The sequence below is a fragment of the Hyla sarda genome, unplaced genomic scaffold, assembly GCF_029499605.1.
Source record: "Hyla sarda isolate aHylSar1 unplaced genomic scaffold, aHylSar1.hap1 scaffold_1480, whole genome shotgun sequence".
Lineage (NCBI taxonomy): Eukaryota > Metazoa > Chordata > Amphibia > Anura > Hylidae > Hyla > Hyla sarda.
Genome location: NW_026608113.1, coordinates 12,286 through 35,765, shown reverse-complemented (window position 1 = coordinate 35,765; position 23,480 = coordinate 12,286). Strand labels below are relative to the sequence as shown.

The 23,480-nt window shown below is 46.2% G+C and overlaps 11 non-coding genes across 11 annotated transcripts; all 11 read left to right on the top strand.

Annotated features, from left to right (window-relative positions):
* The first annotated feature begins 220 nt into the window (after positions 1-220).
* Positions 221-411, top strand: LOC130308560 (U2 spliceosomal RNA). The gene has a single exon (XR_008857514.1). It is a non-coding gene; the product is annotated as a U2 spliceosomal RNA (small nuclear RNA).
* Positions 412-2,492: 2,081 nt separating this feature from the next.
* LOC130308558 (U2 spliceosomal RNA) lies at positions 2,493-2,683 on the top strand. The gene has a single exon (XR_008857512.1). It is a non-coding gene; the product is annotated as a U2 spliceosomal RNA (small nuclear RNA).
* Positions 2,684-4,774: 2,091 nt separating this feature from the next.
* Positions 4,775-4,965, top strand: LOC130308557 (U2 spliceosomal RNA). The gene has a single exon (XR_008857511.1). It is a non-coding gene; the product is annotated as a U2 spliceosomal RNA (small nuclear RNA).
* A 2,089-nt stretch (positions 4,966-7,054) lies between these two features.
* On the top strand, positions 7,055-7,245 carry LOC130308556 (U2 spliceosomal RNA). Its single transcript, XR_008857510.1, has one exon. It is a non-coding gene; the product is annotated as a U2 spliceosomal RNA (small nuclear RNA).
* Positions 7,246-9,332: 2,087 nt separating this feature from the next.
* LOC130308555 (U2 spliceosomal RNA) lies at positions 9,333-9,523 on the top strand. Its single transcript, XR_008857509.1, has one exon. It is a non-coding gene; the product is annotated as a U2 spliceosomal RNA (small nuclear RNA).
* A 2,079-nt stretch (positions 9,524-11,602) lies between these two features.
* Positions 11,603-11,793, top strand: LOC130308554 (U2 spliceosomal RNA). The gene has a single exon (XR_008857508.1). It is a non-coding gene; the product is annotated as a U2 spliceosomal RNA (small nuclear RNA).
* A 2,057-nt stretch (positions 11,794-13,850) lies between these two features.
* LOC130308553 (U2 spliceosomal RNA) lies at positions 13,851-14,041 on the top strand. Its single transcript, XR_008857507.1, has one exon. It is a non-coding gene; the product is annotated as a U2 spliceosomal RNA (small nuclear RNA).
* A 2,081-nt stretch (positions 14,042-16,122) lies between these two features.
* Positions 16,123-16,313, top strand: LOC130308552 (U2 spliceosomal RNA). The gene has a single exon (XR_008857506.1). It is a non-coding gene; the product is annotated as a U2 spliceosomal RNA (small nuclear RNA).
* A 2,075-nt stretch (positions 16,314-18,388) lies between these two features.
* On the top strand, positions 18,389-18,579 carry LOC130308551 (U2 spliceosomal RNA). Its single transcript, XR_008857505.1, has one exon. It is a non-coding gene; the product is annotated as a U2 spliceosomal RNA (small nuclear RNA).
* A 2,075-nt stretch (positions 18,580-20,654) lies between these two features.
* Positions 20,655-20,845, top strand: LOC130308550 (U2 spliceosomal RNA). Its single transcript, XR_008857504.1, has one exon. It is a non-coding gene; the product is annotated as a U2 spliceosomal RNA (small nuclear RNA).
* A 2,087-nt stretch (positions 20,846-22,932) lies between these two features.
* LOC130308549 (U2 spliceosomal RNA) lies at positions 22,933-23,123 on the top strand. The gene has a single exon (XR_008857503.1). It is a non-coding gene; the product is annotated as a U2 spliceosomal RNA (small nuclear RNA).
* Positions 23,124-23,480: the final 357 nt, after the last annotated feature.

The following is a 23,480-nucleotide window of genomic DNA, read 5'->3' as shown; positions in this document are numbered from 1 at the left end:
GGGTTATGGATTGCATTTAAAAAGGCCCCGTGGGAGTGCAATGGGCCCCTGTCTTGCTGCTTAGCAATAATGGTATGGGTTTAGGTTCTGCTGTGTGTACTGGTGGTTGACTGCCCCCCAGCCCAGAGTGTGCATGGAAAATTGTCTGGCAGCCTCCCTGACAGCAAGCAGTGATAGTGCCCATGAAGGGGACCTTGTTGGGCCCGCCCCTTTCACGGTTATCGCTTCTCGGCCTTTTGGCTAAGATCAAGTGTAGTATCTGTTCTTATCAGTTTAATATCTGATACGTCCCCTATCTGGGGACCATATATTAAATGGATTTTTGAGAACGGGGGCCGATTTCGAAGCTTGCTTCCGTCGCCCTATGCATTGACCCGATATGGCAGTATCTTCGGGTACAGTGCACCACCCCCTTACAGGGTTAAAAAGAAAGATTCCTACTTTCATTGCTACCTGCTTGCTGGCTAGCCAGCTAGCCAGCCCTGTGGGCCTTGCTGCTGCTGCTGCTGCTGCTGCAGCCAAAAAACAAAAGGTGGTGCTGCTGCTGCTTCTGCTGCTTCTGCTTGTGTCTGGCCGCTGTTGGAGCGTCCAGGCACAGGACTTCTGCTGCTGCTGACTAAATGGCCTCCTTAATTGGATCATTTGAGTAGCCAGCACACCTGTGCAGGTAGGGCATGACATGATAGGCAGCTGCCTTGATAGCGGGTGGGTGCTGAATGTTCCTAATTGACAAAATAAGATTAATGCTTATGAAGAAATATAAAATCTCATCCCTTCCCCAATATCGCGCCACACCCCTACCCCTTAATTCCCTGGTTGAACTTGATGGACATATGTCTTTTTTCGACCGTACTAACTATGTAACTATGTAACATAACATGGGGGGGTCTCCTGGCTGTTCACACAGGTGTGTCATTGCTGTACATTGACCATGCATTGCTTCTGTGGTATTGCAAAGGCAAAGACAAATGCTTCCAGCCATCCATTGCACTAATGGATTGGTCATCAGCTGGCTGTCTATGTCCCGCATCAATATAGACCAAAGTACAGAGGGTTAGGCTATGCTATAGTGCACCTACCTGATGCATCAGAAGGTGCGAGGCCCTTGCTAAATTCTGTGCACAGACTTTGAGATCTATGCTTTAGACTGTATCTAAACCTGCTCCAACATGGACTGACATTCTGGCCTACTTTCAGCCGATGCGACTTGTCTGTCGCTGAACAGTCGCTTTTTATGTATTCAGCACCTATGTATAATGTTGTAAAAATGCTCTAGAAGCTAAAGTCGCAGAAATGTCACACATATTTGGCCTGCAACTTTCTGTGCGACAAATTCAGACAGGAAAAATCAGTATAAATCCTTAGAAAATTATCCCCCAGTGTCTCCATCTGCTGGCGGTATTGAATAAGCATTGCTGCACTGATGGGGTATGCATTAGACGAAAAAAAAGAAGAAAAAGAAGAATAATACGCCCAGAAAAGAGGCGAAAAGGAGAAAAACGTAAAAAAACGTGAAAAAAAAGTAAGAGGAAGAGAAGGGAAAAAAAGGTGGAAATGGGTTTAAAAGTGATTTCGGCGGAGAAATATATATATATATATATATATATATATATATATATACGCGCACACACACACATATATATAAACGTATTCTCCGTTGAGATATTGCAGCCGCTGCTGTGTCCAGGCCCAGGAGCCTTAGCACTGTGCTGTGATGTCACTCAATACCACTGACATCACTAGGTGTAAACAACATCTCTCCTTTGCTGTGTATGTGACTATGGAGCTGTTTGGTGATGTCGTCTATTATGGCCTTCATAGAAGCAACAGGAGATTGTTGCATCCATCTAGAACCCTCAGAACTACAGTGCTATGATGTCACTCACTTCCACAGGCCTTGCAGAGTGTAAACAACAACAACCCAGCTTTGTTGTGTATGTAACCATAGGGATTGTGATGTCACCTAGAACCTTCACAGCAGCGACAGCTTTATGAGGAGCATCAGCACTGCTCTGCCTGAGCAGAACCATCACCGCCATAGGTTGTCAAATAACCCGGATTTAACCCACACAGGTAAGTCCAATGGGGTGCAGGCATGTCCTCTATGCTTACAGCTTCCCGTGGGTGTTGGTTTGATACCGTTTGGGGACAGCCAAGGAGGCATCTGCAGGCAACAAAGGTAGGTGTGTGCTTGTGTGTGTGTTTCCTATGCAGATCCTAAGCCCAGTGTCACATGCAAGTAGGAGGAGTAAGAAGGGTTCCTGGCAAATCCGGGTTATGGATTGCATTTAAAAAGGCCCCGTGGGAGTGCAATGGGCCCCTGTCTTGCTGCTTAGCAATAATGGTATGGGTTTAGGTTCTGCTGTGTGTACTGGTGGTTGACTGCCCCCCAGCCCAGAGTGTGCATGGAAAATTGTCTGGCAGCCTCCCTGACAGCAAGCAGTGATAGTGCCCATGAAGGGGACCTTGTTGGGCCCGCCCCTTTCACGGTTATCGCTTCTCGGCCTTTTGGCTAAGATCAAGTGTAGTATCTGTTCTTATCAGTTTAATATCTGATACGTCCCCTATCTGGGGACCATATATTAAATGGATTTTTGAGAACGGGGGCCGATTTCGAAGCTTGCTTCCGTCGCCCTATGCATTGACCCGATATGGCAGTATCTTCGGGTACAGTGCACCACCCCCTTACAGGGTTAAAAAGAAAGATTCCTACTTTCATTGCTACCTGCTTGCTGGCTAGCCAGCTAGCCAGCCCTGTGGGCCTTGCTGCTGCTGCTGCTGCTGCTGCAGCCAAAAAACAAAAGGTGGTGCTGCTGCTGCTTCTGCTGCTTCTGCTTGTGTCTGGCCGCTGTTGGAGCGTCCAGGCACAGGACTTCTGCTGCTGCTGACTAAATGGCCTCCTTAATTGGATCATTTGAGTAGCCAGCACACCTGTGCAGGTAGGGCATGACATGATAGGCAGCTGCCTTGATAGCGGGTGGGTGCTGAATGTTCCTAATTGACAAAATAAGATTAATGCTTATGAAGAAATATAAAATCTCATCCCTTCCCCAATATCGCGCCACACCCCTACCCCTTAATTCCCTGGTTGAACTTGATGGACATATGTCTTTTTTCGACCGTACTAACTATGTAACTATGTAACATAACATGGGGGGGTCTCCTGGCTGTTCACACAGGTGTGTCATTGCTGTACATTGACCATGCATTGCTTCTGTGGTATTGCAAAGGCAAAGACAAATGCTTCCAGCCATCCATTGCACTAATGGATTGGTCATCAGCTGGCTGTCTATGTCCCGCATCAATATAGACCAAAGTACAGAGGGTTAGGCTATGCTATAGTGCACCTACCTGATGCATCAGAAGGTGCGAGGCCCTTGCTAAATTCTGTGCACAGACTTTGAGATCTATGCTTTAGACTGTATCTAAACCTGCTCCAACATGGACTGACATTCTGGCCTACTTTCAGCCGATGCGACTTGTCTGTCGCTGAACAGTCGCTTTTTATGTATTCAGCACCTATGTATAATGTTGTAAAAATGCTCTAGAAGCTAAAGTCGCAGAAATGTCACACATATTTGGCCTGCAACTTTCTGTGCGACAAATTCAGACAGGAAAAATCAGTATAAATCCTTAGAAAATTATCCCCCAGTGTCTCCATCTGCTGGCGGTATTGAATAAGCATTGCTGCACTGATGGGGTATGCATTAGACGAAAAAAAAGAAGAAAAAGAAGAATAATACGCCCAGAAAAGAGGCGAAAAGGAGAAAAACGTAAAAAAACGTGAAAAAAAAGTAAGAGGAAGAGAAGGGAAAAAAAGGTGGAAATGGGTTTAAAAGTGATTTCGGCGGAGAAATATATATATATATATATATATATATATATATATATATATATATATACGCGCACACACACACATATATATAAACGTATTCTCCGTTGAGATATTGCAGCCGCTGCTGTGTCCAGGCCCAGGAGCCTTAGCACTGTGCTGTGATGTCACTCAATACCACTGACATCACTAGGTGTAAACAACATCTCTCCTTTGCTGTGTATGTGACTATGGAGCTGTTTGGTGATGTCGTCTATTATGGCCTTCATAGAAGCAACAGGAGATTGTTGCATCCATCTAGAACCCTCAGAACTACAGTGCTATGATGTCACTCACTTCCACAGGCCTTGCAGAGTGTAAACAACAACAACCCAGCTTTGTTGTGTATGTAACCATAGGGATTGTGATGTCACCTAGAACCTTCACAGCAGCGACAGCTTTATGAGGAGCATCAGCACTGCTCTGCCTGAGCAGAACCATCACCGCCATAGGTTGTCAAATAACCCGGATTTAACCCACACAGGTAAGTCCAATGGGGTGCAGGCATGTCCTCTATGCTTACAGCTTCCCGTGGGTGTTGGTTTGATACCGTTTGGGGACAGCCAAGGAGGCATCTGCAGGCAACAAAGGTAGGTGTGTGCTTGTGTGTGTGTTTCCTATGCAGATCCTAAGCCCAGTGTCACATGCAAGTAGGAGGAGTAAGAAGGGTTCCTGGCAAATCCGGGTTATGGATTGCATTTAAAAAGGCCCCGTGGGAGTGCAATGGGCCCCTGTCTTGCTGCTTAGCAATAATGGTATGGGTTTAGGTTCTGCTGTGTGTACTGGTGGTTGACTGCCCCCCAGCCCAGAGTGTGCATGGAAAATTGTCTGGCAGCCTCCCTGACAGCAAGCAGTGATAGTGCCCATGAAGGGGACCTTGTTGGGCCCGCCCCTTTCACGGTTATCGCTTCTCGGCCTTTTGGCTAAGATCAAGTGTAGTATCTGTTCTTATCAGTTTAATATCTGATACGTCCCCTATCTGGGGACCATATATTAAATGGATTTTTGAGAACGGGGGCCGATTTCGAAGCTTGCTTCCGTCGCCCTATGCATTGACCCGATATGGCAGTATCTTCGGGTACAGTGCACCACCCCCTTACAGGGTTAAAAAGAAAGATTCCTACTTTCATTGCTACCTGCTTGCTGGCTAGCCAGCTAGCCAGCCCTGTGGGCCTTGCTGCTGCTGCTGCTGCTGCTGCAGCCAAAAAACAAAAGGTGGTGCTGCTGCTGCTTCTGCTGCTTCTGCTTGTGTCTGGCCGCTGTTGGAGCGTCCAGGCACAGGACTTCTGCTGCTGCTGACTAAATGGCCTCCTTAATTGGATCATTTGAGTAGCCAGCACACCTGTGCAGGTAGGGCATGACATGATAGGCAGCTGCCTTGATAGCGGGTGGGTGCTGAATGTTCCTAATTGACAAAATAAGATTAATGCTTATGAAGAAATATAAAATCTCATCCCTTCCCCAATATCGCGCCACACCCCTACCCCTTAATTCCCTGGTTGAACTTGATGGACATATGTCTTTTTTCGACCGTACTAACTATGTAACTATGTAACATAACATGGGGGGGTCTCCTGGCTGTTCACACAGGTGTGTCATTGCTGTACATTGACCATGCATTGCTTCTGTGGTATTGCAAAGGCAAAGACAAATGCTTCCAGCCATCCATTGCACTAATGGATTGGTCATCAGCTGGCTGTCTATGTCCCGCATCAATATAGACCAAAGTACAGAGGGTTAGGCTATGCTATAGTGCACCTACCTGATGCATCAGAAGGTGCGAGGCCCTTGCTAAATTCTGTGCACAGACTTTGAGATCTATGCTTTAGACTGTATCTAAACCTGCTCCAACATGGACTGACATTCTGGCCTACTTTCAGCCGATGCGACTTGTCTGTCGCTGAACAGTCGCTTTTTATGTATTCAGCACCTATGTATAATGTTGTAAAAATGCTCTAGAAGCTAAAGTCGCAGAAATGTCACACATATTTGGCCTGCAACTTTCTGTGCGACAAATTCAGACAGGAAAAATCAGTATAAATCCTTAGAAAATTATCCCCCAGTGTCTCCATCTGCTGGCGGTATTGAATAAGCATTGCTGCACTGATGGGGTATGCATTAGACGAAAAAAAAGAAGAAAAAGAAGAATAATACGCCCAGAAAAGAGGCGAAAAGGAGAAAAACGTAAAAAAACGTGAAAAAAAAGTAAGAGGAAGAGAAGGGAAAAAAAGGTGGAAATGGGTTTAAAAGTGATTTCGGCGGAGAAATATATATATATATATATATATATATATATATATATATATATATACGCGCACACACACACATATATATAAACGTATTCTCCGTTGAGATATTGCAGCCGCTGCTGTGTCCAGGCCCAGGAGCCTTAGCACTGTGCTGTGATGTCACTCAATACCACTGACATCACTAGGTGTAAACAACATCTCTCCTTTGCTGTGTATGTGACTATGGAGCTGTTTGGTGATGTCGTCTATTATGGCCTTCATAGAAGCAACAGGAGATTGTTGCATCCATCTAGAACCCTCAGAACTACAGTGCTATGATGTCACTCACTTCCACAGGCCTTGCAGAGTGTAAACAACAACAACCCAGCTTTGTTGTGTATGTAACCATAGGGATTGTGATGTCACCTAGAACCTTCACAGCAGCGACAGCTTTATGAGGAGCTTCAGCACTGCTCTGCCTGAGCAGAACCATCACCGCCATAGGTTGTCAAATAACCCGGATTTAACCCACACAGGTAAGTCCAATGGGGTGCAGGCATGTCCTCTATGCTTACAGCTTCCCGTGGGTGTTGGTTTGATACCGTTTGGGGACAGCCAAGGAGGCATCTGCAGGCAACAAAGGTAGGTGTGTGCTTGTGTGTGTGTTTCCTATGCAGATCCTAAGCCCAGTGTCACATGCAAGTAGGAGGAGTAAGAAGGGTTCCTGGCAAATCCGGGTTATGGATTGCATTTAAAAAGGCCCCATGGGAGTGCAATGGGCCCCTGTCTTGCTGCTTAGCAATAATGGTATGGGTTTAGGTTCTGCTGTGTGTACTGGTGGTTGACTGCCCCCCAGCCCAGAGTGTGCATGGAAAATTGTCTGGCAGCCTCCCTGACAGCAAGCAGTGATAGTGCCCATGAAGGGGACCTTGTTGGGCCCGCCCCTTTCACGGTTATCGCTTCTCGGCCTTTTGGCTAAGATCAAGTGTAGTATCTGTTCTTATCAGTTTAATATCTGATACGTCCCCTATCTGGGGACCATATATTAAATGGATTTTTGAGAACGGGGGCCGATTTCGAAGCTTGCTTCCGTCGCCCTATGCATTGACCCGATATGGCAGTATCTTCGGGTACAGTGCACCACCCCCTTACAGGGTTAAAAAGAAAGATTCCTACTTTCATTGCTACCTGCTTGCTGGCTAGCCAGCTAGCCAGCCCTGTGGGCCTTGCTGCTGCTGCTGCTGCTGCTGCAGCCAAAAAACAAAAGGTGGTGCTGCTGCTGCTTCTGCTGCTTCTGCTTGTGTCTGGCCGCTGTTGGAGCGTCCAGGCACAGGACTTCTGCTGCTGCTGACTAAATGGCCTCCTTAATTGGATCATTTGAGTAGCCAGCACACCTGTGCAGGTAGGGCATGACATGATAGGCAGCTGCCTTGATAGCGGGTGGGTGCTGAATGTTCCTAATTGACAAAATAAGATTAATGCTTATGAAGAAATATAAAATCTCATCCCTTCCCCAATATCGCGCCACACCCCTACCCCTTAATTCCCTGGTTGAACTTGATGGACATATGTCTTTTTTCGACCGTACTAACTATGTAACTATGTAACATAACATGGGGGGGTCTCCTGGCTGTTCACACAGGTGTGTCATTGCTGTACATTGACCATGCATTGCTTCTGTGGTATTGCAAAGGCAAAGACAAATGCTTCCAGCCATCCATTGCACTAATGGATTGGTCATCAGCTGGCTGTCTATGTCCCGCATCAATATAGACCAAAGTACAGAGGGTTAGGCTATGCTATAGTGCACCTACCTGATGCATCAGAAGGTGCGAGGCCCTTGCTAAATTCTGTGCACAGACTTTGAGATCTATGCTTTAGACTGTATCTAAACCTGCTCCAACATGGACTGACATTCTGGCCTACTTTCAGCCGATGCGACTTGTCTGTCGCTGAACAGTCGCTTTTTATGTATTCAGCACCTATGTATAATGTTGTAAAAATGCTCTAGAAGCTAAAGTCGCAGAAATGTCACACATATTTGGCCTGCAACTTTCTGTGCGACAAATTCAGACAGGAAAAATCAGTATAAATCCTTAGAAAATTATCCCCCAGTGTCTCCATCTGCTGGCGGTATTGAATAAGCATTGCTGCACTGATGGGGTATGCATTAGACGAAAAAAAAGAAGAAAAAGAAGAATAATACGCCCAGAAAAGAGGCGAAAAGGAGAAAAACGTAAAAAAACGTGAAAAAAAAGTAAGAGGAAGAGAAGGGAAAAAAAGGTGGAAATGGGTTTAAAAGTGATTTCGGCGGAGAAATATATATATATATATATATATATATATATATATATATATATACGCGCACACACACACATATATATAAACGTATTCTCCGTTGAGATATTGCAGCCGCTGCTGTGTCCAGGCCCAGGAGCCTTAGCACTGTGCTGTGATGTCACTCAATACCACTGACATCACTAGGTGTAAACAACATCTCTCCTTTGCTGTGTATGTGACTATGGAGCTGTTTGGTGATGTCGTCTATTATGGCCTTCATAGAAGCAACAGGAGATTGTTGCATCCATCTAGAACCCTCAGAACTACAGTGCTATGATGTCACTCACTTCCACAGGCCTTGCAGAGTGTAAACAACAACAACCCAGCTTTGTTGTGTATGTAACCATAGGGATTGTGATGTCACCTAGAACCTTCACAGCAGCGACAGCTTTATGAGGAGCATCAGCACTGCTCTGCCTGAGCAGAACCATCACCGCCATAGGTTGTCAAATAACCCGGATTTAACCCACACAGGTAAGTCCAATGGGGTGCAGGCATGTCCTCTATGCTTACAGCTTCCCGTGGGTGTTGGTTTGATACCGTTTGGGGACAGCCAAGGAGGCATCTGCAGGCAACAAAGGTAGGTGTGTGCTTGTGTGTGTGTTTCCTATGCAGATCCTAAGCCCAGTGTCACATGCAAGTAGGAGGAGTAAGAAGGGTTCCTGGCAAATCCGGGTTATGGATTGCATTTAAAAAGGCCCCGTGGGAGTGCAATGGGCCCCTGTCTTGCTGCTTAGCAATAATGGTATGGGTTTAGGTTCTGCTGTGTGTACTGGTGGTTGACTGCCCCCCAGCCCAGAGTGTGCATGGAAAATTGTCTGGCAGCCTCCCTGACAGCAAGCAGTGATAGTGCCCATGAAGGGGACCTTGTTGGGCCCGCCCCTTTCACGGTTATCGCTTCTCGGCCTTTTGGCTAAGATCAAGTGTAGTATCTGTTCTTATCAGTTTAATATCTGATACGTCCCCTATCTGGGGACCATATATTAAATGGATTTTTGAGAACGGGGGCCGATTTCGAAGCTTGCTTCCGTCGCCCTATGCATTGACCCGATATGGCAGTATCTTCGGGTACAGTGCACCACCCCCTTACAGGGTTAAAAAGAAAGATTCCTACTTTCATTGCTACCTGCTTGCTGGCTAGCCAGCTAGCCAGCCCTGTGGGCCTTGCTGCTGCTGCTGCTGCTGCTGCAGCCAAAAAACAAAAGGTGGTGCTGCTGCTGCTTCTGCTGCTTCTGCTTGTGTCTGGCCGCTGTTGGAGCGTCCAGGCACAGGACTTCTGCTGCTGCTGACTAAATGGCCTCCTTAATTGGATCATTTGAGTAGCCAGCACACCTGTGCAGGTAGGGCATGACATGATAGGCAGCTGCCTTGATAGCGGGTGGGTGCTGAATGTTCCTAATTGACAAAATAAGATTAATGCTTATGAAGAAATATAAAATCTCATCCCTTCCCCAATATCGCGCCACACCCCTACCCCTTAATTCCCTGGTTGAACTTGATGGACATATGTCTTTTTTCGACCGTACTAACTATGTAACTATGTAACATAACATGGGGGGGTCTCCTGGCTGTTCACACAGGTGTGTCATTGCTGTACATTGACCATGCATTGCTTCTGTGGTATTGCAAAGGCAAAGACAAATGCTTCCAGCCATCCATTGCACTAATGGATTGGTCATCAGCTGGCTGTCTATGTCCCGCATCAATATAGACCAAAGTACAGAGGGTTAGGCTATGCTATTGTGCACCTACCTGATGCATCAGAAGGTGCGAGGCCCTTGCTAAATTCTGTGCACAGACTTTGAGATCTATGCTTTAGACTGTATCTAAACCTGCTCCAACATGGACTGACATTCTGGCCTACTTTCAGCCGATGCGACTTGTCTGTCGCTGAACAGTCGCTTTTTATGTATTCAGCACCTATGTATAATGTTGTAAAAATGCTCTAGAAGCTAAAGTCGCAGAAATGTCACACATATTTGGCCTGCAACTTTCTGTGCGACAAATTCAGACAGGAAAAATCAGTATAAATCCTTAGAAAATTATCCCCCAGTGTCTCCATCTGCTGGCGGTATTGAATAAGCATTGCTGCACTGATGGGGTATGCATTAGACGAAAAAAAAGAAGAAAAAGAAGAATAATACGCCCAGAAAAGAGGCGAAAAGGAGAAAAACGTAAAAAAACGTGAAAAAAAAGTAAGAGGAAGAGAAGGGAAAAAAAGGTGGAAATGGGTTTAAAAGTGATTTCGGCGGAGAAATATATATATATATATATATATATATATATATATACGCGCACACACACACATATATATAAACGTATTCTCCGTTGAGATATTGCAGCCGCTGCTGTGTCCAGGCCCAGGAGCCTTAGCACTGTGCTGTGATGTCACTCAATACCACTGACATCACTAGGTGTAAACAACATCTCTCCTTTGCTGTGTATGTGACTATGGAGCTGTTTGGTGATGTCGTCTATTATGGCCTTCATAGAAGCAACAGGAGATTGTTGCATCCATCTAGAACCCTCAGAACTACAGTGCTATGATGTCACTCACTTCCACAGGCCTTGCAGAGTGTAAACAACAACAACCCAGCTTTGTTGTGTATGTAACCATAGGGATTGTGATGTCACCTAGAACCTTCACAGCAGCGACAGCTTTATGAGGAGCATCAGCACTGCTCTGCCTGAGCAGAACCATCACCGCCATAGGTTGTCAAATAACCCGGATTTAACCCACACAGGTAAGTCCAATGGGGTGCAGGCATGTCCTCTATGCTTACAGCTTCCCGTGGGTGTTGGTTTGATACCGTTTGGGGACAGCCAAGGAGGCATCTGCAGGCAACAAAGGTAGGTGTGTGCTTGTGTGTGTGTTTCCTATGCAGATCCTAAGCCCAGTGTCACATGCAAGTAGGAGGAGTAAGAAGGGTTCCTGGCAAATCCGGGTTATGGATTGCATTTAAAAAGGCCCCGTGGGAGTGCAATGGGCCCCTGTCTTGCTGCTTAGCAATAATGGTATGGGTTTAGGTTCTGCTGTGTGTACTGGTGGTTGACTGCCCCCCAGCCCAGAGTGTGCATGGAAAATTGTCTGGCAGCCTCCCTGACAGCAAGCAGTGATAGTGCCCATGAAGGGGACCTTGTTGGGCCCGCCCCTTTCACGGTTATCGCTTCTCGGCCTTTTGGCTAAGATCAAGTGTAGTATCTGTTCTTATCAGTTTAATATCTGATACGTCCCCTATCTGGGGACCATATATTAAATGGATTTTTGAGAACGGGGGCCGATTTCGAAGCTTGCTTCCGTCGCCCTATGCATTGACCCGATATGGCAGTATCTTCGGGTACAGTGCACCACCCCCTTACAGGGTTAAAAAGAAAGATTCCTACTTTCATTGCTACCTGCTTGCTGGCTAGCCAGCTAGCCAGCCCTGTGGGCCTTGCTGCTGCTGCTGCTGCTGCTGCTGCAGCCAAAAAACAAAAGGTGGTGCTGCTGCTGCTTCTGCTGCTTCTGCTTGTGTCTGGCCGCTGTTGGAGCATCCAGGCACAGGACTTCTGCTGCTGCTGACTAAATGGCCTCCTTAATTGGATCATTTGAGTAGCCAGCACACCTGTGCAGGTAGGGCATGACATGATAGGCAGCTGCCTTGATAGCGGGTGGGTGCTGAATGTTCCTAATTGACAAAATAAGATTAATGCTTATGAAGAAATATAAAATCTCATCCCTTCCCCAATATCGCGCCACACCCCTACCCCTTAATTCCCTGGTTGAACTTGATGGACATATGTCTTTTTTCGACCGTACTAACTATGTAACTATGTAACATAACATGGGGGGGTCTCCTGGCTGTTCACACAGGTGTGTCATTGCTGTACATTGACCATGCATTGCTTCTGTGGTATTGCAAAGGCAATCAGCTGGCTGTCTATGTCCCGCATCAATATAGACCAAAGTACAGAGGGTTAGGCTATGCTATAGTGCACCTACCTGATGCATCAGAAGGTGCGAGGCCCTTGTTAAATTCTGTGCACAGACTTTGAGATCTATGCTTTAGACTGTATCTAAACCTGCTCCAACATGGACTGACATTCTGGCCTACTTTCAGCCGATGCGACTTGTCTGTCGCTGAACAGTCGCTTTTTATGTATTCAGCACCTATGTATAATGTTGTAAAAATGCTCTAGAAGCTAAAGTCGCAGAAATGTCACACATATTTGGCCTGCAACTTTCTGTGCGACAAATTCAGACAGGAAAAATCAGTATAAATCCTTAGAAAATTATCCCCCAGTGTCTCCATCTGCTGGCGGTATTGAATAAGCATTGCTGCACTGATGGGGTATGCATTAGACGAAAAAAAAGAAGAAAAAGAAGAATAATACGCCCAGAAAAGAGGCGAAAAGGAGAAAAACGTAAAAAAACGTGAAAAAAAAGTAAGAGGAAGAGAAGGGAAAAAAAGATGGAAATGGGTTTAAAAGTGATTTCGGCGGAGAAATATATATATATATATATATATATATATATATATATATATATATATATATATACGCGCACACACACACATATATATAAACGTATTCTCCGTTGAGATATTGCAGCCGCTGCTGTGTCCAGGCCCAGGAGCCTTAGCACTGTGCTGTGATGTCACTCAATACCACTGACATCACTAGGTGTAAACAACATCTCTCCTTTGCTGTGTATGTGACTATGGAGCTGTTTGGTGATGTCGTCTATTATGGCCTTCATAGAAGCAACAGGAGATTGTTGCATCCATCTAGAACCCTCAGAACTACAGTGCTATGATGTCACTCACTTCCACAGGCCTTGCAGAGTGTAAACAACAACAACCCAGCTTTGTTGTGTATGTAACCATAGGGATTGTGATGTCACCTAGAACCTTCACAGCAGCGACAGCTTTATGAGGAGCATCAGCACTGCTCTGCCTGAGCAGAACCATCACCGCCATAGGTTGTCAAATAACCCGGATTTAACCCACACAGGTAAGTCCAATGGGGTGCAGGCATGTCCTCTATGCTTACAGCTTCCCGTGGGTGTTGGTTTGATACCGTTTGGGGACAGCCAAGGAGGCATCTGCAGGCAACAAAGGTAGGTGTGTGCTTGTGTGTGTGTTTCCTATGCAGATCCTAAGCCCAGTGTCACATGCAAGTAGGAGGAGTAAGAAGGGTTCCTGGCAAATCCGGGTTATGGATTGCATTTAAAAAGGCCCCGTGGGAGTGCAATGGGCCCCTGTCTTGCTGCTTAGCAATAATGGTATGGGTTTAGGTTCTGCTGTGTGTACTGGTGGTTGACTGCCCCCCAGCCCAGAGTGTGCATGGAAAATTGTCTGGCAGCCTCCCTGACAGCAAGCAGTGATAGTGCCCATGAAGGGGACCTTGTTGGGCCCGCCCCTTTCACGGTTATCGCTTCTCGGCCTTTTGGCTAAGATCAAGTGTAGTATCTGTTCTTATCAGTTTAATATCTGATACGTCCCCTATCTGGGGACCATATATTAAATGGATTTTTGAGAACGGGGGCCGATTTCGAAGCTTGCTTCCGTCGCCCTATGCATTGACCCGATATGGCAGTATCTTCGGGTACAGTGCACCACCCCCTTACAGGGTTAAAAAGAAAGATTCCTACTTTCATTGCTACCTGCTTGCTGGCTAGCCAGCTAGCCAGCCCTGTGGGCCTTGCTGCTGCTGCTGCTGCTGCTGCAGCCAAAAAACAAAAGGTGGTGCTGCTGCTGCTTCTGCTGCTTCTGCTTGTGTCTGGCCGCTGTTGGAGCGTCCAGGCACAGGACTTCTGCTGCTGCTGACTAAATGGCCTCCTTAATTGGATCATTTGAGTAGCCAGCACACCTGTGCAGGTAGGGCATGACATGATAGGCAGCTGCCTTGATAGCGGGTGGGTGCTGAATGTTCCTAATTGACAAAATAAGATTAATGCTTATGAAGAAATATAAAATCTCATCCCTTCCCCAATATCGCGCCACACCCCTACCCCTTAATTCCCTGGTTGAACTTGATGGACATATGTCTTTTTTCGACCGTACTAACTATGTAACTATGTAACATAACATGGGGGGGTCTCCTGGCTGTTCACACAGGTGTGTCATTGCTGTACATTGACCATGCATTGCTTCTGTGGTATTGCAAAGGCAAAGACAAATGCTTCCAGCCATCCATTGCACTAATGGATTGGTCATCAGCTGGCTGTCTATGTCCCGCATCAATATAGACCAAAGTACAGAGGGTTAGGCTATGCTATAGTGCACCTACCTTATGCATCAGAAGGTGCGAGGCCCTTGCTAAATTCTGTGCACAGACTTTGAGATCTATGCTTTAGACTGTATCTAAACCTGCTCCAACATGGACTGACATTCTGGCCTACTTTCAGCCGATGCGACTTGTCTGTCGCTGAACAGTCGCTTTTTATGTATTCAGCACCTATGTATAATGTTGTAAAAATGCTCTAGAAGCTAAAGTCGCAGAAATGTCACACATATTTGGCCTGCAACTTTCTGTGCGACAAATTCAGACAGGAAAAATCAGTATAAATCCTTAGAAAATTATCCCCCAGTGTCTCCATCTGCTGGCGGTATTGAATAAGCATTGCTGCACTGATGGGGTATGCATTAGACGAAAAAAAAGAAGAAAAAGAAGAATAATACGCCCAGAAAAGAGGCGAAAAGGAGAAAAACGTAAAAAAACGTGAAAAAAAAGTAAGAGGAAGAGAAGGGAAAAAAAGGTGGAAATGGGTTTAAAAGTGATTTCGGCGGAGAAATATATATATATATATATATATATATATATATATATACGCGCACACACACACATATATATAAACGTATTCTCCGTTGAGATATTGCAGCCGCTGCTGTGTCCAGGCCCAGGAGCCTTAGCACTGTGCTGTGATGTCACTCAATACCACTGACATCACTAGGTGTAAACAACATCTCTCCTTTGCTGTGTATGTGACTATGGAGCTGTTTGGTGATGTCGTCTATTATGGCCTTCATAGAAGCAACAGGAGATTGTTGCATCCATCTAGAACCCTCAGAACTACAGTGCTATGATGTCACTCACTTCCACAGGCCTTGCAGAGTGTAAACAACAACAACCCAGCTTTGTTGTGTATGTAACCATAGGGATTGTGATGTCACCTAGAACCTTCACAGCAGCGACAGCTTTATGAGGAGCATCAGCACTGCTCTGCCTGAGCAGAACCATCACCGCCATAGGTTGTCAAATAACCCGGATTTAACCCACACAGGTAAGTCCAATGGGGTGCAGGCATGTCCTCTATGCTTACAGCTTCCCGTGGGTGTTGGTTTGATACCGTTTGGGGACAGCCAAGGAGGCATCTGCAGGCAACAAAGGTAGGTGTGTGCTTGTGTGTGTGTTTCCTATGCAGATCCTAAGCCCAGTGTCACATGCAAGTAGGAGGAGTAAGAAGGGTTCCTGGCAAATCCGGGTTATGGATTGCATTTAAAAAGGCCCCGTGGGAGTGCAATGGGCCCCTGTCTTGCTGCTTAGCAATAATGGTATGGGTTTAGGTTCTGCTGTGTGTACTGGTGGTTGACTGCCCCCCAGCCCAGAGTGTGCATGGAAAATTGTCTGGCAGCCTCCCTGACAGCAAGCAGTGATAGTGCCCATGAAGGGGACCTTGTTGGGCCCGCCCCTTTCACGGTTATCGCTTCTCGGCCTTTTGGCTAAGATCAAGTGTAGTATCTGTTCTTATCAGTTTAATATCTGATACGTCCCCTATCTGGGGACCATATATTAAATGGATTTTTGAGAACGGGGGCCGATTTCGAAGCTTGCTTCCGTCGCCCTATGCATTGACCCGATATGGCAGTATCTTCGGGTACAGTGCACCACCCCCTTACAGGGTTAAAAAGAAAGATTCCTACTTTCATTGCTACCTGCTTGCTGGCTAGCCAGCTAGCCAGCCCTGTGGGCCTTGCTGCTGCTGCTGCTGCTGCTGCAGCCAAAAAACAAAAGGTGGTGCTGCTGCTGCTTCTGCTGCTTCTGCTTGTGTCTGGCCGCTGTTGGAGCGTCCAGGCACAGGACTTCTGCTGCTGCTGACTAAATGGCCTCCTTAATTGGATCATTTGAGTAGCCAGCACACCTGTGCAGGTAGGGCATGACATGATAGGCAGCTGCCTTGATAGCGGGTGGGTGCTGAATGTTCCTAATTGACAAAATAAGATTAATGCTTATGAAGAAATATAAAATCTCATCCCTTCCCCAATATCGCGCCACACCCCTACCCCTTAATTCCCTGGTTGAACTTGATGGACATATGTCTTTTTTCGACCGTACTAACTATGTAACTATGTAACATAACATGGGGGGGTCTCCTGGCTGTTCACACAGGTGTGTCATTGCTGTACATTGACCATGCATTGCTTCTGTGGTATTGCAAAGGCAAAGACAAATGCTTCCAGCCATCCATTGCACTAATGGATTGGTCATCAGCTGGCTGTCTATGTCCCGCATCAATATAGACCAAAGTACAGAGGGTTAGGCTATGCTATAGTGCACCTACCTGATGCATCAGAAGGTGCGAGGCCCTTGCTAAATTCTGTGCACAGACTTTGAGATCTATGCTTTAGACTGTATCTAAACCTGCTCCAACATGGACTGACATTCTGGCCTACTTTCAGCCGATGCGACTTGTCTGTCGCTGAACAGTCGCTTTTTATGTATTCAGCACCTATGTATAATGTTGTAAAAATGCTCTAGAAGCTAAAGTCGCAGAAATGTCACACATATTTGGCCTGCAACTTTCTGTGCGACAAATTCAGACAGGAAAAATCAGTATAAATCCTTAGAAAATTATCCCCCAGTGTCTCCATCTGCTGGCGGTATTGAATAAGCATTGCTGCACTGATGGGGTATGCATTAGACGAAAAAAAAGAAGAAAAAGAAGAATAATACGCCCAGAAAAGAGGCGAAAAGGAGAAAAACGTAAAAAAACGTGAAAAAAAAGTAAGAGGAAGAGAAGGGAAAAAAAGGTGGAAATGGGTTTAAAAGTGATTTCGGCGGAGAAATATATATATATATATATATATATATATATACGCGCACACACACACATATATATAAACGTATTCTCCGTTGAGATATTGCAGCCGCTGCTGTGTCCAGGCCCAGGAGCCTTAGCACTGTGCTGTGATGTCACTCAATACCACTGACATCACTAGGTGTAAACAACATCTCTCCTTTGCTGTGTATGTGACTATGGAGCTGTTTGGTGATGTCGTCTATTATGGCCTTCATAGAAGCAACAGGAGATTGTTGCATCCATCTAGAACCCTCAGAACTACAGTGCTATGATGTCACTCACTTCCACAGGCCTTGCAGAGTGTAAACAACAACAACCCAGCTTTGTTGTGTATGTAACCATAGGGATTGTGATGTCACCTAGAACCTTCACAGCAGCGACAGCTTTATGAGGAGCATCAGCACTGCTCTGCCTGAGCAGAACCATCACCGCCATAGGTTGTCAAATAACCCGGATTTAACCCACACAGGTAAGTCCAATGGGGTGCAGGCATGTCCTCTATGCTTACAGCTTCCCGTGGGTGTTGGTTTGATACCGTTTGGGGACAGCCAAGGAGGCATCTGCAGGCAACAAAGGTAGGTGTGTGCTTGTGTGTGTGTTTCCTATGCAGATCCTAAGCCCAGTGTCACATGCAAGTAGGAGGAGTAAGAAGGGTTCCTGGCAAATCCGGGTTATGGATTGCATTTAAAAAGGCCCCGTGGGAGTGCAATGGGCCCCTGTCTTGCTGCTTAGCAATAATGGTATGGGTTTAGGTTCTGCTGTGTGTACTGGTGGTTGACTGCCCCCCAGCCCAGAGTGTGCATGGAAAATTGTCTGGCAGCCTCCCTGACAGCAAGCAGTGATAGTGCCCATGAAGGGGACCTTGTTGGGCCCGCCCCTTTCACGGTTATCGCTTCTCGGCCTTTTGGCTAAGATCAAGTGTAGTATCTGTTCTTATCAGTTTAATATCTGATACGTCCCCTATCTGGGGACCATATATTAAATGGATTTTTGAGAACGGGGGCCGATTTCGAAGCTTGCTTCCGTCGCCCTATGCATTGACCCGATATGGCAGTATCTTCGGGTACAGTGCACCACCCCCTTACAGGGTTAAAAAGAAAGATTCCTACTTTCATTGCTACCTGCTTGCTGGCTAGCCAGCTAGCCAGCCCTGTGGGCCTTGCTGCTGCTGCTGCTGCTGCTGCAGCCAAAAAACAAAAGGTGGTGCTGCTGCTGCTTCTGCTGCTTCTGCTTGTGTCTGGCCGCTGTTGGAGCGTCCAGGCACAGGACTTCTGCTGCTGCTGACTAAATGGCCTCCTTAATTGGATCATTTGAGTAGCCAGCACACCTGTGCAGGTAGGGCATGACATGATAGGCAGCTGCCTTGATAGCGGGTGGGTGCTGAATGTTCCTAATTGACAAAATAAGATTAATGCTTATGAAGAAATATAAAATCTCATCCCTTCCCCAATATCGCGCCACACCCCTACCCCTTAATTCCCTGGTTGAACTTGATGGACATATGTCTTTTTTCGACCGTACTAACTATGTAACTATGTAACATAACATGGGGGGGTCTCCTGGCTGTTCACACAGGTGTGTCATTGCTGTACATTGACCATGCATTGCTTCTGTGGTATTGCAAAGGCAAAGACAAATGCTTCCAGCCATCCATTGCACTAATGGATTGGTCATCAGCTGGCTGTCTATGTCCCGCATCAATATAGACCAAAGTACAGAGGGTTAGGCTATGCTATAGTGCACCTACCTGATGCATCAGAAGGTGCGAGGCCCTTGCTAAATTCTGTGCACAGACTTTGAGATCTATGCTTTAGACTGTATCTAAACCTGCTCCAACATGGACTGACATTCTGGCCTACTTTCAGCCGATGCGACTTGTCTGTCGCTGAACAGTCGCTTTTTATGTATTCAGCACCTATGTATAATGTTGTAAAAATGCTCTAGAAGCTAAAGTCGCAGAAATGTCACACATATTTGGCCTGCAACTTTCTGTGCGACAAATTCAGACAGGAAAAATCAGTATAAATCCTTAGAAAATTATCCCCCAGTGTCTCCATCTGCTGGCGGTATTGAATAAGCATTGCTGCACTGATGGGGTATGCATTAGACGAAAAAAAAGAAGAAAAAGAAGAATAATACGCCCAGAAAAGAGGCGAAAAGGAGAAAAACGTAAAAAAACGTGAAAAAAAAGTAAGAGGAAGAGAAGGGAAAAAAAGGTGGAAATGGGTTTAAAAGTGATTTCGGCGGAGAAATATATATATATATATATATATATATATATACGCGCACACACACACATATATATAAACGTATTCTCCGTTGAGATATTGCAGCCGCTGCTGTGTCCAGGCCCAGGAGCCTTAGCACTGTGCTGTGATGTCACTCAATACCACTGACATCACTAGGTGTAAACAACATCTCTCCTTTGCTGTGTATGTGACTATGGAGCTGTTTGGTGATGTCGTCTATTATGGCCTTCATAGAAGCAACAGGAGATTGTTGCATCCATCTAGAACCCTCAGAACTACAGTGCTATGATGTCACTCACTTCCACAGGCCTTGCAGAGTGTAAACAACAACAACCCAGCTTTGTTGTGTATGTAACCATAGGGATTGTGATGTCACCTAGAACCTTCACAGCAGCGACAGCTTTATGAGGAGCATCAGCACTGCTCTGCCTGAGCAGAACCATCACCGCCATAGGTTGTCAAATAACCCGGATTTAACCCACACAGGTAAGTCCAATGGGGTGCAGGCATGTCCTCTATGCTTACAGCTTCCCGTGGGTGTTGGTTTGATACCGTTTGGGGACAGCCAAGGAGGCATCTGCAGGCAACAAAGGTAGGTGTGTGCTTGTGTGTGTGTTTCCTATGCAGATCCTAAGCCCAGTGTCACATGCAAGTAGGAGGAGTAAGAAGGGTTCCTGGCAAATCCGGGTTATGGATTGCATTTAAAAAGGCCCCGTGGGAGTGCAATGGGCCCCTGTCTTGCTGCTTAGCAATAATGGTATGGGTTTAGGTTCTGCTGTGTGTACTGGTGGTTGACTGCCCCCCAGCCCAGAGTGTGCATGGAAAATTGTCTGGCAGCCTCCCTGACAGCAAGCAGTGATAGTGCCCATGAAGGGGACCTTGTTGGGCCCGCCCCTTTCACGGTTATCGCTTCTCGGCCTTTTGGCTAAGATCAAGTGTAGTATCTGTTCTTATCAGTTTAATATCTGATACGTCCCCTATCTGGGGACCATATATTAAATGGATTTTTGAGAACGGGGGCCGATTTCGAAGCTTGCTTCCGTCGCCCTATGCATTGACCCGATATGGCAGTATCTTCGGGTACAGTGCACCACCCCCTTACAGGGTTAAAAAGAAAGATTCCTACTTTCATTGCTACCTGCTTGCTGGCTAGCCAGCTAGCCAGCCCTGTGGGCCTTGCTGCTGCTGCTGCTGCTGCTGCAGCCAAAAAACAAAAGGTGGTGCTGCTGCTGCTTCTGCTGCTTCTGCTTGTGTCTGGCCGCTGTTGGAGCGTCCAGGCACAGGACTTCTGCTGCTGCTGACTAAATGGCCTCCTTAATTGGATCATTTGAGTAGCCAGCACACCTGTGCAGGTAGGGCATGACATGATAGGCAGCTGCCTTGATAGCGGGTGGGTGCTGAATGTTCCTAATTGACAAAATAAGATTAATGCTTATGAAGAAATATAAAATCTCATCCCTTCCCCAATATCGCGCCACACCCCTACCCCTTAATTCCCTGGTTGAACTTGATGGACATATGTCTTTTTTCGACCGTACTAACTATGTAACTATGTAACATAACATGGGGGGGTCTCCTGGCTGTTCACACAGGTGTGTCATTGCTGTACATTGACCATGCATTGCTTCTGTGGTATTGCAAAGGCAAAGACAAATGCTTCCAGCCATCCATTGCACTAATGGATTGGTCATCAGCTGGCTGTCTATGTCCCGCATCAATATAGACCAAAGTACAGAGGGTTAGGCTATGCTATAGTGCACCTACCTGATGCATCAGAAGGTGCGAGGCCCTTGCTAAATTCTGTGCACAGACTTTGAGATCTATGCTTTAGACTGTATCTAAACCTGCTCCAACATGGACTGACATTCTGGCCTACTTTCAGCCGATGCGACTTGTCTGTCGCTGAACAGTCGCTTTTTATGTATTCAGCACCTATGTATAATGTTGTAAAAATGCTCTAGAAGCTAAAGTCGCAGAAATGTCACACATATTTGGCCTGCAACTTTCTGTGCGACAAATTCAGACAGGAAAAATCAGTATAAATCCTTAGAAAATTATCCCCCAGTGTCTCCATCTGCTGGCGGTATTGAATAAGCATTGCTGCACTGATGGGGTATGCATTAGACGAAAAAAAAGAAGAAAAAGAAGAATAATACGCCCAGAAAAGAGGCGAAAAGGAGAAAAACGTAAAAAAACGTGAAAAAAAAGTAAGAGGAAGAGAAGGGAAAAAAAGGTGGAAATGGGTTTAAAAGTGATTTCGGCGGAGAAATATATATATATATATATATATATATATATATATATATATATACGCGCACACACACACATATATATAAACGTATTCTCCGTTGAGATATTGCAGCCGCTGCTGTGTCCAGGCCCAGGAGCCTTAGCACTGTGCTGTGATGTCACTCAATACCACTGACATCACTAGGTGTAAACAACATCTCTCCTTTGCTGTGTATGTGACTATGGAGCTGTTTGGTGATGTCGTCTATTATGGCCTTCATAGAAGCAACAGGAGATTGTTGCATCCATCTAGAACCCTCAGAACTACAGTGCTATGATGTCACTCACTTCCACAGGCCTTGCAGAGTGTAAACAACAACAACCCAGCTTTGTTGTGTATGTAACCATAGGGATTGTGATGTCACCTAGAACCTTCACAGCAGCGACAGCTTTATGAGGAGCATCAGCACTGCTCTGCCTGAGCAGAACCATCACCGCCATAGGTTGTCAAATAACCCGGATTTAACCCACACAGGTAAGTCCAATGGGGTGCAGGCATGTCCTCTATGCTTACAGCTTCCCGTGGGTGTTGGTTTGATACCGTTTGGGGACAGCCAAGGAGGCATCTGCAGGCAACAAAGGTAGGTGTGTGCTTGTGTGTGTGTTTCCTATGCAGATCCTAAGCCCAGTGTCACATGCAAGTAGGAGGAGTAAGAAGGGTTCCTGGCAAATCCGGGTTATGGATTGCATTTAAAAAGGCCCCGTGGGAGTGCAATGGGCCCCTGTCTTGCTGCTTAGCAATAATGGTATGGGTTTAGGTTCTGCTGTGTGTACTGGTGGTTGACTGCCCCCCAGCCCAGAGTGTGCATGGAAAATTGTCTGGCAGCCTCCCTGACAGCAAGCAGTGATAGTGCCCATGAAGGGGACCTTGTTGGGCCCGCCCCTTTCACGGTTATCGCTTCTCGGCCTTTTGGCTAAGATCAAGTGTAGTATCTGTTCTTATCAGTTTAATATCTGATACGTCCCCTATCTGGGGACCATATATTAAATGGATTTTTGAGAACGGGGGCCGATTTCGAAGCTTGCTTCCGTCGCCCTATGCATTGACCCGATATGGCAGTATCTTCGGGTACAGTGCACCACCCCCTTACAGGGTTAAAAAGAAAGATTCCTACTTTCATTGCTACCTGCTTGCTGGCTAGCCAGCTAGCCAGCCCTGTGGGCCTTGCTGCTGCTGCTGCTGCTGCTGCAGCCAAAAAACAAAAGGTGGTGCTGCTGCTGCTTCTGCTGCTTCTGCTTGTGTCTGGCCGCTGTTGGAGCGTCCAGGCACAGGACTTCTGCTGCTGCTGACTAAATGGCCTCCTTAATTGGATCATTTGAGTAGCCAGCACACCTGTGCAGGTAGGGCATGACATGATAGGCAGCTGCCTTGATAGCGGGTGGGTGCTGAATGTTCCTAATTGACAAAATAAGATTAATGCTTATGAAGAAATATAAAATCT